We start from the raw sequence: 15,313 nt of genomic DNA on the forward strand, positions 1-15,313 counted from the left end.
TTGGGATTGGTTAGATTGAGATGCAGTTATTGACATCGAGCACGCATATTTCATTGGCATAAGTGGTGAGGATAGTGTTGGGATGTCAGTTGTATAAACTTTGTAGAGGATGAGACCTTATACTACTAAATAAATTAAATTATAAATTTTACCAAATATAGATAATTCCTATAAAGAACTGATAGCAGATTCTGTTAAGTCGCGTTACGGTGCAAAGTTTAACAAAAACATTTCAAAAATAATTTTATTCAAAGTTTGAATGCTTTAGTATTTAGATATTCATTTCAGTTGTACTATTGTTAATTTACTGACGAAATTTTAATTAAAATAAAATATATCTAAAATGAATAACGAAAAAGAAATATATGCAGATAATTTATCTGATTGTGAGTGTAATGATAAATTTGACTTTTGCAAAATTCACCTTCATACTAGAAAATGTTTCGAACAGTTGCCATTCTCTGAAGAAATATTAACTACTTATAAAATTAATGATTCGCAAATAATTCACTTAACCTAATAAAAGAGGGAATAATAACTTTGTGTATTAGTTTCATTCATTTCAACCTTAGAAAGTAAAAAAAAGTAAATAAAAAATTGATATATAAATTTTTTTATTTTTTATTTTATTTATTTATTGATATTTAAAATGGTATAAAAAAATACAACCAGTAAATTTGATCATAATGGCATAATGATATGATACAGGATGTAGAGTAACTACCCAGCAGTAGAACTCTAAAAACAATTTACAATATAAGGTCACGAGGCCATCTTCTTTTCAGGCACCTCGGAGGATTGCCAGGAATGGAAGAGGAAGCAAGGTTAGAAACGAGTGGGTTTGGGTGGTTAGGGAGTTTATTATGGAAGGAATAATATCGGGTTCGGACTAGATCGGTTACATAAGGAACATTTAGGTCTTTATGGATGGTTTTATTAGTAACAAAATAAGAAGCATTGAGGATATATAAAAATAAATTTGTTTTATACCATTTTCTAAAAACTCCCTGAAAAATATATGATTTTAAACAAGTTACGTTGTTTTTTATATGGACCACATCGTCTATAGATATATTAAAAAAAAGCTGGCATTTTGTGAATGGTGATGCAAAAAATTACCATACCAATTTGAGTTAATTTTTTTTTTATTTACCACAACCCGAGCCATCTTCTAATTCAAATACGGAAAATACTTATAATGACCAAACCAAATACCAGCATTCAAACACGACCAAAAATGAACTATGATAATTCTCAAAAAAATATAATGATCATTTGGGCCAACAACCTGTTCCAGATTTGCAAGACCCATAGAATACAAACAGGGAAACTTTGTCCAAGTGATTTCCTGTCAAATCTATTAAAATTGTAATAATGATGTTTATTTTATTATTTATTCATCTTTGATTATTATGGTAAAAATTTGCCTTAAGCTAATTTAAGAAGGTATTATTACTTTCTGGATGTAATGGCAAGAAGACGAGCTATAACTCTGGAAGAACATACTCGGAAGACTCCTTAGTGATAGATTACTTCATAAGAATGCCTAAGGCATTGCCAAGCAGTCGGATGGAATAATGTACTGCCCTCTGCCGGATCTTAGGTTGTCCCCGTTTTCCTAATCAGGCCTTCTTAGATCTCTAGTTCATCAGGAGTCTGAGCAAATCTAGACAAGGTGTTTTGGGTGGAAAAGAATTCAAGAACTTATTATAACTAGAATAAAGTTTTATATAATAAAGAGAAAGAAATGGTTTTTGAAAAATTGTTAATTTTAGTTTAATTGTTCGTCTTTGTTGCTATAAAACCAAATTCAACAAAACCCATAACATGCGCTCACAGCAATACTAAAATATCATATATACTTTAAAACTATTTACCTAATAAAAATAACATATAATTATCTCCTTTATTGTCATTCTTGCTAATATATAATAATATTAATGTCATTTAACAAATAAAAACTATTTAACTATTAATAGTAATACATTTTAGGAGAATAATTACCTTCCTGAAGGTTATCTTCCATTATGATAACAACCATATATTCTATAAAACACTTTTCTCCTACCTCTATAACCACAAAGATGAATAATTAAATTAAAATTAACAATTTTTCAAAAACCATTTCTTTCTATTTATTATATAAAACTATTTTCTTTTATAATTATAAACTCTTTAATTAATTCATTTAATTGTTCATCTTTGTGGTAATAGAGGTAGGAGAAAAGTGTTTGTTTGTATAGTCTATATGTGGTTATCTAATGAAAGATAACCTTCAGGAAGGTAATTATTCTCCTAATAATGTATAATTGTTAATAGTAAAAAAAGTTTTTTATCAATTAAATGACAATGATATTATTAAATATTAGCAATGATGATAAAATAGGAGATAATTATACGTTATATATAAAATATTTTTATCAGGTAAATAGTGTATAAATAGTTTTGATGTATATATGATATATTAGTAGTGTTGTAAGCGCATGTTATAGGTTTTTGTTGAATTTGATTTTATAGCAACCTGAAGATGAGGGATGTTTCCCGAAACGTTGTTGTTGATTATAAATTATAAATAAATTATAATAAAATTATAAATAATTATAAATTATTGCAGTTGAAAAAGGAAGAATTGTGTCATTCACTAAATTCAATTTAATTCCAGAGACTCTTCCAGTAAAAGATCATTAAGTTTCGAACAATAAAGGCTTAACGAACCCTAAGGTTCGATGCCGATACCACTAATTTTTCTACATACTAGGGTTTGTCGGTTTTTAAAACCGGGTTATAAAAACCGGTTTGTTGGAGAAAATTATGAAATTCGAAAACCGGTTTTTTAGTAGAAAAATATCAGTTTTCAATGAAATATCGAATTATTATATCAGGCTTTAAAAAGGATTAAGCCTAGTTCGGTTGCAAGTGAGAGGGTATTTTCTATTTCGGGGAATTTTGTGAATAAACTAAGGACACGGCTAAATAGGAAATCGATAGACGTCATCTGTTTTCTGAAATAAATAGAATATTCAAATTGCCCGGAATATAAAATACTCGGCCCTTTGCTTAATTGTCTTTAAAACTAAAATTGATTTTAATAAGTATGTTTGCATAAACTTTATTTACTCTTGTCTTTCGGATTTGATTATAGTTTATATTGTATAATACACAGTTATATATTTTCTAATTGTTTTTAATAAGTATCGTCTGTATCTAATAACATTGTTTTTTAAAAAAATAATATGATTATTATAAAAATATTAAAATAAAATTGTTTTTATTTATTCGAACCCTTTGCTGAATAACTCGTTTCACTATTATAAAAATATTTACATCCTTATATGTGAAAATTATGCATAAACAACGAATAATTGTTTTTAAAGTTATTTAATCCTGTTCAACTATTATTTCTTTGTTCTACTAAATTGCATAAAAAAAGTTTACTATCAATAAAATTGAACAGTCAATAATTTCAGTCAAAAACTGCTTTTAATCACTCTAAATTTTTTCATAAAAATTCGAACCCAAATCTATTAAATCACATTTACGTTTCGGTCTTTCCCTCGGACGTTTACCGGTTCTGTTTGTTGACATGCCCATCTTATTCGCAGCAATACTATAACCTAAATTATATTTATCGGGTGCAGTTCCCTCCATCCAGCGATGAGAATCCTTATAAATTTTCCGGTTAACTCATTCTTTTTCGGTTCCTATATTTTACGTGATACGTTATTTTCAAAAAGATTAAAGCGTTCTTCTTACCTCAGTGTAAGAAGCCTCGCATCCGTAAGGAACAGTGGGAAGGATAATAGTTTTGTAAATTCTAACTTTTAAGTTTTTGGACAGAATGTACAGAATTTGGACAGAAGAAATTTCGAAATTTAAAAAATACAAGATGTTTCTGACTTTTTTTCTGATACTTTGATAGTTTTTCTGGGCAATTTGTTCTCTAACCTTGTTATCATTACAAGATTAAGTTCGTCTTATCATCTTTCCTTCACCTCACTTGTTCCTTGTTTCCACTCCTAGTTTTTCTGTTCTATTGTAGATTAAAAATAACATAAATAAGCACAAACTAAGAGCAACTAACCTATCATAACGACAACTGACAAAATGGTGTAGAGTTCAACTAGTCTTTTGAGTGACGTCATTCTCCATTTAACAGATCTATTAACGGACTCTCTACAATATTAAGCGTTAATCGTTTTCACTCGTTAAAAGAAGAAAATATTTCTCCATTTAATACAACTTTTTCCATTTAACATGTTAAACTAAGTTCATAAATACCTCTATTATAAAATGTTTTAACTAATAACGAAAAAAAATAGCTATTATGCATATAAAATCAATATCTAGGTTTAAAAAAAGGTGTTTATTATATAATATGGCAAACTTAGTTTAGATTTTTTTATAATAGTTTTAATTTCAAAAATGTAATATGTACAATAATTACTACATTGCTTCGAGAAACACCCTTATGTAATACGTTTTTCTTGGCTAGTTTTTGCTTATCAACTATATTGAACCTTTTTTTTTTTAATATTTATTTATTGCTATTTACAACTGTACATTATAATACATTTAGTAAATTTGATCTAAGTTAAATTGGAGTGTTACAGGCGTGTAGAGAAACTGCCCATTGGTAGCACTCTAATGACATTTTACATTAGCTGGTCTCGTGGCCATCTTCTTTTCAGGCGCCTCGGAGGATTGTCAGGAATGGAAGAGGATACAAGATTAGAAACTAGGGGGTTTGAGTGGTTAGAGAGTTTATAATGGAAGGAGTGATACCTGATTCGGGCTACATCGGTTACATAGGGAACATTAAGGTCTTTATGTACGATTTTATTTTTGACAAAGTAAGGAGCATTGAGGATTTTACAAAGGATTTTGGATTGTAAGGATTGAATACGAGAGGAATTCGAAGGTTTAGTGGAGCCCCAAAGCTCAACTCCATATGTCCAATATTTAACCTAAACCTATTTAAAATTATTGATACTGAACATGGGGGAAGAGTCCCGAAACGTTGATTTAATTTCATTTTTTGCGAAAAACGAAAATGATCTATAGCTATAGTATCCTTTTTATAAAATTTTAATTGAAATTACTTTCTCTTAGATAAGTATCAAATGAACATATTTGTATTTATTTATATATATAGAATCTTCGATACTCTAAATTTTCTTGTCATAAATTTATATTATATTATTATTGTTAAAGAAAAAATACCCAAAACATTTTCTATTGTATATCGATACGAAATACCCAAACAGGAGGAAAACTAATTTTAGTGAGGTAATCAGAGAATCAAATATTTCTAGCTTCTATGAATAGAAAGAAGATTAGGTTGGCATCCAAAACTTCCCGACCGCACCTTGGCAACTGTCACTAGGTGGTCCGAGTAATGATGGCTAAAACAAAAGAATACTCACTAAATGTCATAAATGGGTCATCCTCTCTACAATGTACGATTTGTATTCCTGGATGATTGTAGGTTTTTACTATTAATATATCTACATGAAAAAAAGTCCTTATTTAGAGGAAGGATCGTACTACAACCTCATTTGGAATAGTCGGCAGTAACAAGTAATAAACAATTTTCAAAGTTCGATTTTTTAATAACCCTGGAATGTCTCATGGTTAACTTTTACATATTTGAATGCTCCCATCAACGACTTGGAAAGAAACGGGATTTCTGACAAGAATATTCGGTAATACTAAGTACTTTAAGAAACATGAATTTGTCTTCACCGTTTAAATTTTACATCATAATGTCCATGTCTGTCTCATATTTTCAAACTCATAACACTGGAGTGTTTGAAAACGCTGCCATTTCTGAAGACCGAGAAATATAGAAAAATTAAATATAAGAAGATGGTCAGAGTTGCGGTCAAAAATAGAACAAATAGTTTATAACTATTTTAATGTCCGATGTTTCGCCCCACTTTGCAGGGCATCATCAGGGCTAAAAAGATTTTTAAAAAACTGAGAATATTACAACAATAAGATACAATAAGGTAATTTAAGCTAGGATAAATATTATATAAAAATAAAGTGTTAATAAATTACATATAAATAAAAGGAAGGAAGACATAAAATAGTATCAATATAAAATAAACTTGAATAAACAATGATAAGAATAAAAAATAACTAACAATGGCGTGATAACAAACAAGTGGGGCGAATTAAATTAGTTATAAACTATTTGTTCTTTTTTTGACCGCAACCCTATCTTCTTATATAAACATTTTTACAGTCAACTATATTTACATATATATAGAAAAATTAGTTCGTTTGAAATCACTGGCCCATTCACAACGAATATGTTTGTAACCTCCCAGGTTTTGCTAGCTCATTTGTTTTCGCCTACAACCAATTATATGAATTCGTTAGTATCTTCATTCTTTTAAAAGAAAAGGGTTTCTTTGTTTGAAAAGAAACATTTTTATTTTATATTTGTATTATAATAATTCAGAGAAACCGTTGCTAACAGTTGTTAAACTGTTGCTAAAGAGTCGCCTAGCAACAGGCCGAGAATCAACATTTTAAAATAAATTGTTCTTAACTATACGACTAATTAATTAATAAATAAATTTCCTTTTTACTGAAAAAAATTCTGTTCTAGTTTTGAAGTCAGTTGGCTTTTTAAAAAGTCATGACTTTTATTATACAAATTGGTAGTTTTTGAGATATTAAGACAAAAAAATCAATGAATTTTTTTTAATGGTAGAAAATGTAGCACTTGTAGATAATGACCCAAATATGGATTAAGATCGTGTATTTTTATAATAGCTCTGGTTTTTCAAAATTAATTTATTTTAAGTCTGTCATGCCTTGGATCTCTCTGTAAGAGGAAACAAGGTTAAAAACTTGTGGATTTGAATGATTAGGTAATTTATTATAGAGAGATTGGTATTTGGTTCTGGCCAAATCGGCAAGATATGGAACATTGAGGTCCTAAAGGACTTAATTAGTGACAAAAAGGAGCATTAAGGATTTTGGACTGTAAGGATTGAATAAACAGTAAAAATTAAGATTAAATATTTACAAAATATACTTTTTTCATACTTGATTAACAAATACATCAGTTTATAACAATCATAATACTCAGTTTATTCTTAATTCTTTCTATTTTATGGATCACAGGAGTAGGTAGGCCCATAGGTTCTTTATTTTTTTTTATTTTTATTTATTTATTTATTGATATTAACAACTGTATAAAAAATACAACAAGTAAATTTGATCATAATGACATAATGATATGATACAGCATGTAGAAAAACTACCCAGTAGTAGAACTCTAAAAACAGTTTACAACATAAGGTCACGAGGCCATCTTCTTTTCAGGCGCCTCGCTGGATTGCCAGGAATGGAAGAGGAAGCAAGGTTAGAAACTACTGGGTTTGGGTGGTTAGGGAGTTTATTATGTAAGGAATAATATCGGGTTCGGGTCAGATCGGTTACATAAGGAACATTTAGGTCTTTATGTATGGCTTTATTAGTAACAAAATAAGGATCATTGAGGATTTTACGAAGGATTTTGGATTGTAAAGATTGGATACGAGAGGAATTCGAAGGTTTAGTGGAGCCCCAAAGCTCAACTCCGTATGTTCAGATGGGCCTTATTATAGATCAGTCTTATGTAATGAGTTGGAAGTTCAGACCGTTTGTCTAGTAAGTGCTGTAATAGTCAAAACCGCCGGCAAGTTCCCGGCCTTTCAGTCTTGTGTGAGGATTCCTGGTTAATCGTTTGTCAAGATGTAGTCCAAGATAACGAATCTGTTCTACAGGGGTAAGAGCCACATTATTAAAGTGTACTGTAGGGCAGTCGGCAGGTTTACGACGAAGAGTAAATGTGATTTGATGGGATTTGTTGGGATTTATTTTTATCCTCCAATTTCGACACCGTTCTTCGAGGATTGTGATATGGGACTGGAGAGTTTGGTATGCAATCACAGGGTTATTACTAACTGTGAGCACACATGTGTCATCAGCATACGTGGTAAGGATAGCGTTAGGAGTTATTGGGATGTTAGCTGTATAGATGTAGGATGGGGCCGAGAATACTTGAGGAACACCAGCGGATTGAAAATAGAGGGATGAATAGGAACCATTGTGGTTTACTTGGAATAATCTATTAGTAAGAAAGGAACAGATGATAAGAAAATATGTAGGAGGTAGGAATTTACGAAGTTTGTAAACCAGTCCCGGGTGCCAGACTCGATCAAAAGCCTGTTTTACATCGAAAAAGACTCTCGCGCAGTACATTCCGCGCTCCAAAGAAGACGAGACAACGTCCACCACACGATGACATTGCTGGATAGTGGTTTTTAAAGTTAATAATTATTTTGCATACATTCAATATCTTCCTTAGTTTTTTTGTTATTAATTTATAAAAAACTGTAACCAAAACATATCAAAGCAGACATTAAACTAAAATGACTGAAAAAAAAACATAAGAAGGTGTTGAAAGTATGCAAACTAGAGAGAGATGCTTTATTCAGCCATGCTGACCAATTACATTAGGTTGCTACAGTAAACAGCATACCAATAAATCATCGGGCATATATACAATTCACATATTTACATGATATAACAATAATTTTTTTTTTCTCTTTTTTCTGTTTTTCCCCAATTCCTTCACAATCAATACTAGTCTATAAATCCAAATATTAAATACAATACCAACTACAAATATATTGTTTTATTTTATTTAATTCATTTTACTTCTCTTTTCTTTCTTTATCAATTTCATCACATTTAACAATTCCATTTGACAATTTTATACTCCCTACCCCCATACACGTTGAACGAACATTTCCTAAAAGTAAATACCTAATATGTGAATCACACTGGCCAGAGGGCGTCTGTCGAAGCGGAATAATGCAACTTAAAAATACAGGACTGGGTTCCATTGGACGAAACTGAAATGTATACCTACATAGTGCTTCTTCTATGCAGTGGGCCCATTAAAAGCTTTTTTTTTTTGTTTAACAACCGCCTTTTTGGTCATTTCTGTCATACGGGGGAGAGGCTTTCTACAGATTACTATCCTATTCTAACCATGGTGGGGGGTCAAGTTTTCATTTCGTGAAACTGCGAAAGAATTAAAACCGGCTTTCCCCCACCCTGGCGAGATTCGAACCGGCGTCGCTGCAACACGCGCCAGTCAAAGTTGGCGCTTTAGCTAGCTTGGTTACGACGCGGGCCCCATTAAAATTAACTGAGAACCTGTTACTAACATATGCTTTTCATATTATCTGTTTTAGAGGCTTCTATTTAGAGCAAGCATGAACATGGTTTTCCTAGATTTCACAGATATGATTACATTTATACTAAACAAGAGGGAGTAATAACGGATAAACTAGCTCCGATTAGAGAAGTGACTGACACCTTCACCATGAATGGAAACGATGGTACTTACAAAAATGGCGTTAATAAGCAGAAGCTGACTCTAAATAAAATATTAGTTGAACCAGCCACAATGAGAAGATTGAACAACCCGTCATTTCTAAACACTCAATCTAAAAAGAGTCTAGAAATGATAGAGAATGTCTTGGAAACTACTGACGGTAAGAATTGTCCTGGCGAGGGGGTTGACGAGGAAGAAGCAGACTCGGAACCAGGTACAACCACATAACAAGAATAGAATAGTAAATTACTCGTTTTTTCTGTTTAAATATTTTAAAAGGGTAGTATCCTTGGTCCTATCCTCAGGATAGGATGTCAGTTTTTACAGCTGACATCCCAACCCATCCTAACACTATTCTCACTACGTATGCCGATGACACATGCCTATTGTCAGTGAATAATGATCCTTCCATTGTATCCCAATCCCTCCAACTCCACATCACCACCCTCGAAGAATGATACCAAAACTGAAGGATTAAAATAAATTCCAAGAAATCCCACCAAATCACATTTACCCTTCGTCGTAAACCTTCGTCTTGCCTACAGTATCTTTTAATAATACCCCACTTATTCCTGTTGAACAGATCCGTTACTTAGGACTAAATCTGGACAAACGACTGACATGGAATCCTCATGCAAGACTGAAAAGACAGGAAACTGCTCGTCGATTTCGACTATTACAACATTTACTACACAAACGGTCCAAACTTCCAATCCATTACAAAAGACTGATCTACATGACTATTATAAGGCCTATTTGGACATACAGAGTTGAGCTATGGGGCTCCACTTAACCATCTAATTCCTCTCGAATCCAATTCTTATAGTCCAAAATCCTTCGTAAAATCCTTAATGCTCCTTACTTTGTCACAAAACAAATCATCCATCAGGACCTCAATGTCCCCTATGTTGTCGATTTGGTCAGAACCAGATACCAATCCTTCCATAATAAACTTCCCAACCAACTCGTTTCTAACCTGGCTTCTCCTTCACTACCTAATAATCCTCCTAGACGTCTGAAAAGAAGATGGCCTCGAGATCTTCTCCTTTAGAAATGTTTTTGGAGTTCTATCAACGGGTAGATTCTCCACATATTTTTATCATGTCATAATATCACTTACAACAAATTTACTTGATGTGTATATATGTATACTGTTGTAAATAAATTATTAAAAAAAACTAAAAACAAATATTTTAAAAATCCATTTTGCCATTTATTCACTATATAAAGTTTGAATATTGTTACCAGAATAAAAAAAATGAATAAAAAATGCAAATATACTATCCAGGTTATAAAAATACCCCCACAGTATTATGTGTTTGCTTCAGACCGAGAATAAAAAAAAAAAAAGGCTTCAGACCGAGGTATTAGGAAGTTAGGTTCTCAATTTCGTTGAGGAAAAAAATTCTATCGCTTTTTTTTCTGGAAACATCTCCTTTGGACCAATCAGTGACGTCTATAAATTAAGTAATAGTAGTTATACACCAGTACTGAACCAGTTTGATAATCTGGTCTAGTAATCTAGTCGCAGGTTTCTCATAAAGATGTCGTGGCGTGATTTCCTCACACCTACCTTGGGAACCATCCAACCTACGGCACGTTTTCCGAGTCCCAAAACCTTTTATTATAACACGAATAGCTTGTCGGAACATTGGCACAGGAAGTCTTCGAACCAGGGTGGATTGAACTTGCGCCTTTGTCAAAGTGCTAATTCGGGAAAGGTGCGATAGTAAACAGTTGGAAATAGAAGCATGACTTAGGTAAGGGGATTCCGCCTCTAGGGTTAGTCATGTATCGAACCGAGGTCTTGTGGTTTTGTTAGAAAACGAATTTTTGGCACGTTTTTGGATTAAAAGGGATAAACAATGAGAGCATTGTTCATTTATAGATAGGTTACAGAGTAGGGGTATTCATGATGTGTAGAATGTTTTACCATGTTAAATGTTATAAGTAAGCTGTGAGCAGCTCTATTTAAAGTCATGTTAAATATATAAGAGCTCCTCGCGGATTTTCTGAGCTACTTATTTTATAACCTTTCCTTCCAAAACTTCGTATTATTATTTAATTTTAAGTTTTGATCAATGTAATTTATTACAACATGACTAAAATGATTGAAACGTGGTAATTGTGTGAAAGTTTGTCTACTGAGTGTTTTATTGATCTTCTAACTTGTGAGGAAGAGAATCAAGATGAGCTAATTGACAACTGTCATTGCATTATCATTACAGACATAAGTGAAATGTAAATATTACAGTTTAGACTATTCGGGCGTTGTGGGGGCTATATAATTTTTAAGCTAGATAAGTACAATATGAATTGGTCTCAAGTGATACAACTAATAATTTATTTAACGACTACTAAAATGAAAATAAAATAAAAAGTAATAATAAATTTTGGGATAGTCACCTTGAACATATAATTTTTCCACTTCCCTTTTTTTTTTTGTATCAAATATTTTCCTTGCTATCTAGATAATCTATTTGTCTACAATATCTCAACAAAAAAAAAAAAGAAATATTTAACTGGGTACTTTCTCACTTCTACGTTTCCCAATAACTGATTTTGAGTCACCAAATGACCATATCTCCCTGTATTTTTTCTTAACTCCACATAATTTATTTATTGTATTATAATTAATATTAGCAATATATGTGTGTGCTTAGTAATAGATATTATTGGATCCTTATTTTTATCATATTCTGTCATCTTGTTTTAATCTCATTATTATATTAATTCACTAATTGTAAAATTGCAGCTTTATTATTCACTTCAAAGTCCTTTCAATTATTTTTATTGTTATTATTATTTTAATTTAAACTTTTTTAATTATTATCATTTTATTTTAATATATTTTCATTTTATTAGTTGTTAATTAAATTATTAGTTGTGTCACTTGAAATTAATTTATATTGTACTTATCTATCTTAAAAATAATTTAGCTTCCACAACTCCCTAATAGTCAAAATTATAATAATTATATTTCACTTATGTCTATCATTTTTGTGTTATTTTGGCATCAACCGATAGAAGTTGTCATCTGGTCGGACCATATTGGATGGAATTTTTTAAATGAATAAAATAAAAAAATGTACAACTTGTGGTCTTGAAGAAACCATGATTTCGAAATCTATATAATCTTTTACCAATCACCTAATTAGAACCAAATGTATAAATTTAAGCACCTTCAATAACTAGATTGTAATATTAGAGCACAGTGGCCATCTCCAGTTCAGGCTGGAGGCCACATGAATGGACCAACAAAAATAGCATTATCCTTTCGATTGTCTTCTACGATCAGGTGCCTCAAAAACCTGGATTGCAGCCAGGTTTTGTTAATTAGGCTTGCCCTACAGGTAACTTCAACCTATATCCTTAAATATCTCTTATTTCAGTTAAAATATTCTTACTTATTAAATTATAATATATGAAAAGGGCTCGTCTTGTTTCTTATATTAGATAGATATCTTCGTCCTTATTACCTTGTCAGTAAAGGAGATACTGGTGTTTAGTTGCAACAAATCCCCAAATAGACCGGATTTGAATATTTTTGTTCGTTTTTGGTATCTTTTTGACGGATATTTTAAGAGAGAGAATGTAAAAGCAATGTTATAAAAAAGAATAAGAAATACTGAGAATAGGAAATGAAAAAAATAAGAGATACTACTCTTATTAAATATTTTATCTCTACGATCTTTTGATGGTTGTTATAGCCCTGATGAAGACCTGAAAATCAGGTCGACACGTCGGCACAAATAAATATATTTTTTTTAGTTTATTTGGGTTTTTTCTGCTTACCACGCTCTCCACCCCCCCCCCTCCCCGATCTTCTTCTCTTAAAAGTTGTATCCCTATCTTTGAACGGATGGTCAAGTTTATCATTTCAGAAGGTACCTATGAATTTATGTGCTCCTGTGAGTACCTGTGGATTTATGTGTTCTAAAGACACAGGTTCCGTAGTCTGTATAAATATTGTGATTCAGTGCCAAATTTTTGTTGGCGATGAAGGTTCATAAATAACCTTAACTGTCTTTGTAAGTTAAACTAAAGTACATCAGCATCAAAGTGAATATTAATTAGTTATATTTTAGGTTTGATGATTTATTGTTTTATTTACATATATTGATGATTTTTTCAACTTTATTGTCCTACAGTGAAAAAAAAAATTTCATTAAATAACTATTAAACACTAATATGTACATAATAAAAATTAGGATTATTAAATAGAAAGACCACTTAAAATTATTTTATAACTGAGTATTTTACATTGCTGTGATGCAAATCCAACGAGGTTTGTGCCACAACTGTAGAGGAGTGAAATAGAGAAAGATGAATTTGATAAATGTGAGTTTTTCTTTTTCCATATCCTAACCGTCCTTCCTAGCAGGTAGTCAGTTTTTTTTATTTATGTTAAGGTTCTTTTTGAACTCCAACCCGCCGTAAGAAAAATAGTGAAATGTGCAAAAGAATACGATATATATTTGGAACAATGAGAAGGAAACAAAACTAAATAATACAATGGATAAAAAGTGCACAGTAATCAAGAAGAGTAAAACGTTAAAATAAATATAGAATGTTGGGAAAAGTGAATAAGAAGGAACAAAGAGAGAAGTGATGATTCAGCTACTCAATTATAAATTTTATCTCATACCTTTCATTGAGTTGACTAATTTATTTATATGAGCATTGTCTGATTATTTAATAACTTTCTTTATTAGATGTTTTGTTTAATTATGGCATATAAAATCCGGAACCAGACCTTTTCAGAGTTTCGATTTGAATATCAGTTCCGGCTAATTGGTGGCCATGACCATTTGTAACCAGCCCTGTCTGCGTTCATTTGGCGTTATTTATTGATATTGTGTGTGTGTTAACCGATGTATGACCCATCTTGTAACGGTTGAATCACAGACAGTTAATTTAACATCGACATTCCTTTTGTCAACCCATGTATTAACGCCATGTTTTATAATTACTTTGTAAATAGTATTTACACTAATACTTTTTTTTTTAATATTTATTTATTGCTATTTACAACTGTACATTATAATACATTTAGTAAATCTGATCTTGGTTAAATTGGAGTGTTACAGGCGTGTAGAGAAACTACCCATTGGTAGCACTCTAATGACGTTTTACATTAGCAGGCTTCGTGGCCATCTTCTTTTCTGGCGACTCGGAGGATAGTCAGGAATTGAAGAGGATGCAAAGTTAGAAACTAGGGGGTTTGAGTGGTTAGAGAGTTTATAATGGAAGGAGTGATATCTGGTTCGGGTACATAGGGAACATTAAGGTCTTTATGTATGATTTTATTTGTGACAAAGTAAGGAGCATTGAGGATTTTACGAAGGATTTTGGATTGTAAGGATTGAATACGAGAGGAATTTAATTTAAGTAGAGCCCCAAAGCTCAACTCCAGATTGGCCTTATTACAGTCATGTAGATCAGTCTTTTGGAATGAGTTAGAAGTTTAGACAGTTTGTCTAGTAAGTGCTGTAATAGTCGAAATCGATCTGCAGTTTCCTGTCTTTTCAGTCTTGTGTGAGGATTCCAGGTTAGTCGTTTCTCCAGATGTAGACCAAGGTAGCGGATCTGTTCGATTGGGGTAAGAGTAACATTATTAAATGAAACTGTAGGGCAGTCGGTAGGCTTACGACGAAGGGTTATTGTGATTTAATGGGATTTTTTGGAATTTATCTTAATCCTCCAATTACGACACCATTCTTTGAGTGCAGTGATATGAGATTGAACAGTTTGGAATAAAATTAATGGGTTAATTAAAATTAATATTAACTGCGAGCACACATGTCTCATCGGCATACGTGGTGAGGATAGTGTTAGGATTGGTTGGAATGTCAGCTGTATTGACGGTGTAGAGGATGGGACCAAGAATACTACCCTTGAGGAACACCA

The sequence above is a fragment of the Halyomorpha halys genome, unplaced genomic scaffold (assembly GCF_000696795.3).
Source record: "Halyomorpha halys isolate HHAL.00 unplaced genomic scaffold, Hhal_1.1 Scaffold340.1, whole genome shotgun sequence".
NCBI classification, from domain to species: Eukaryota; Metazoa; Arthropoda; class Insecta; order Hemiptera; family Pentatomidae; genus Halyomorpha; species Halyomorpha halys.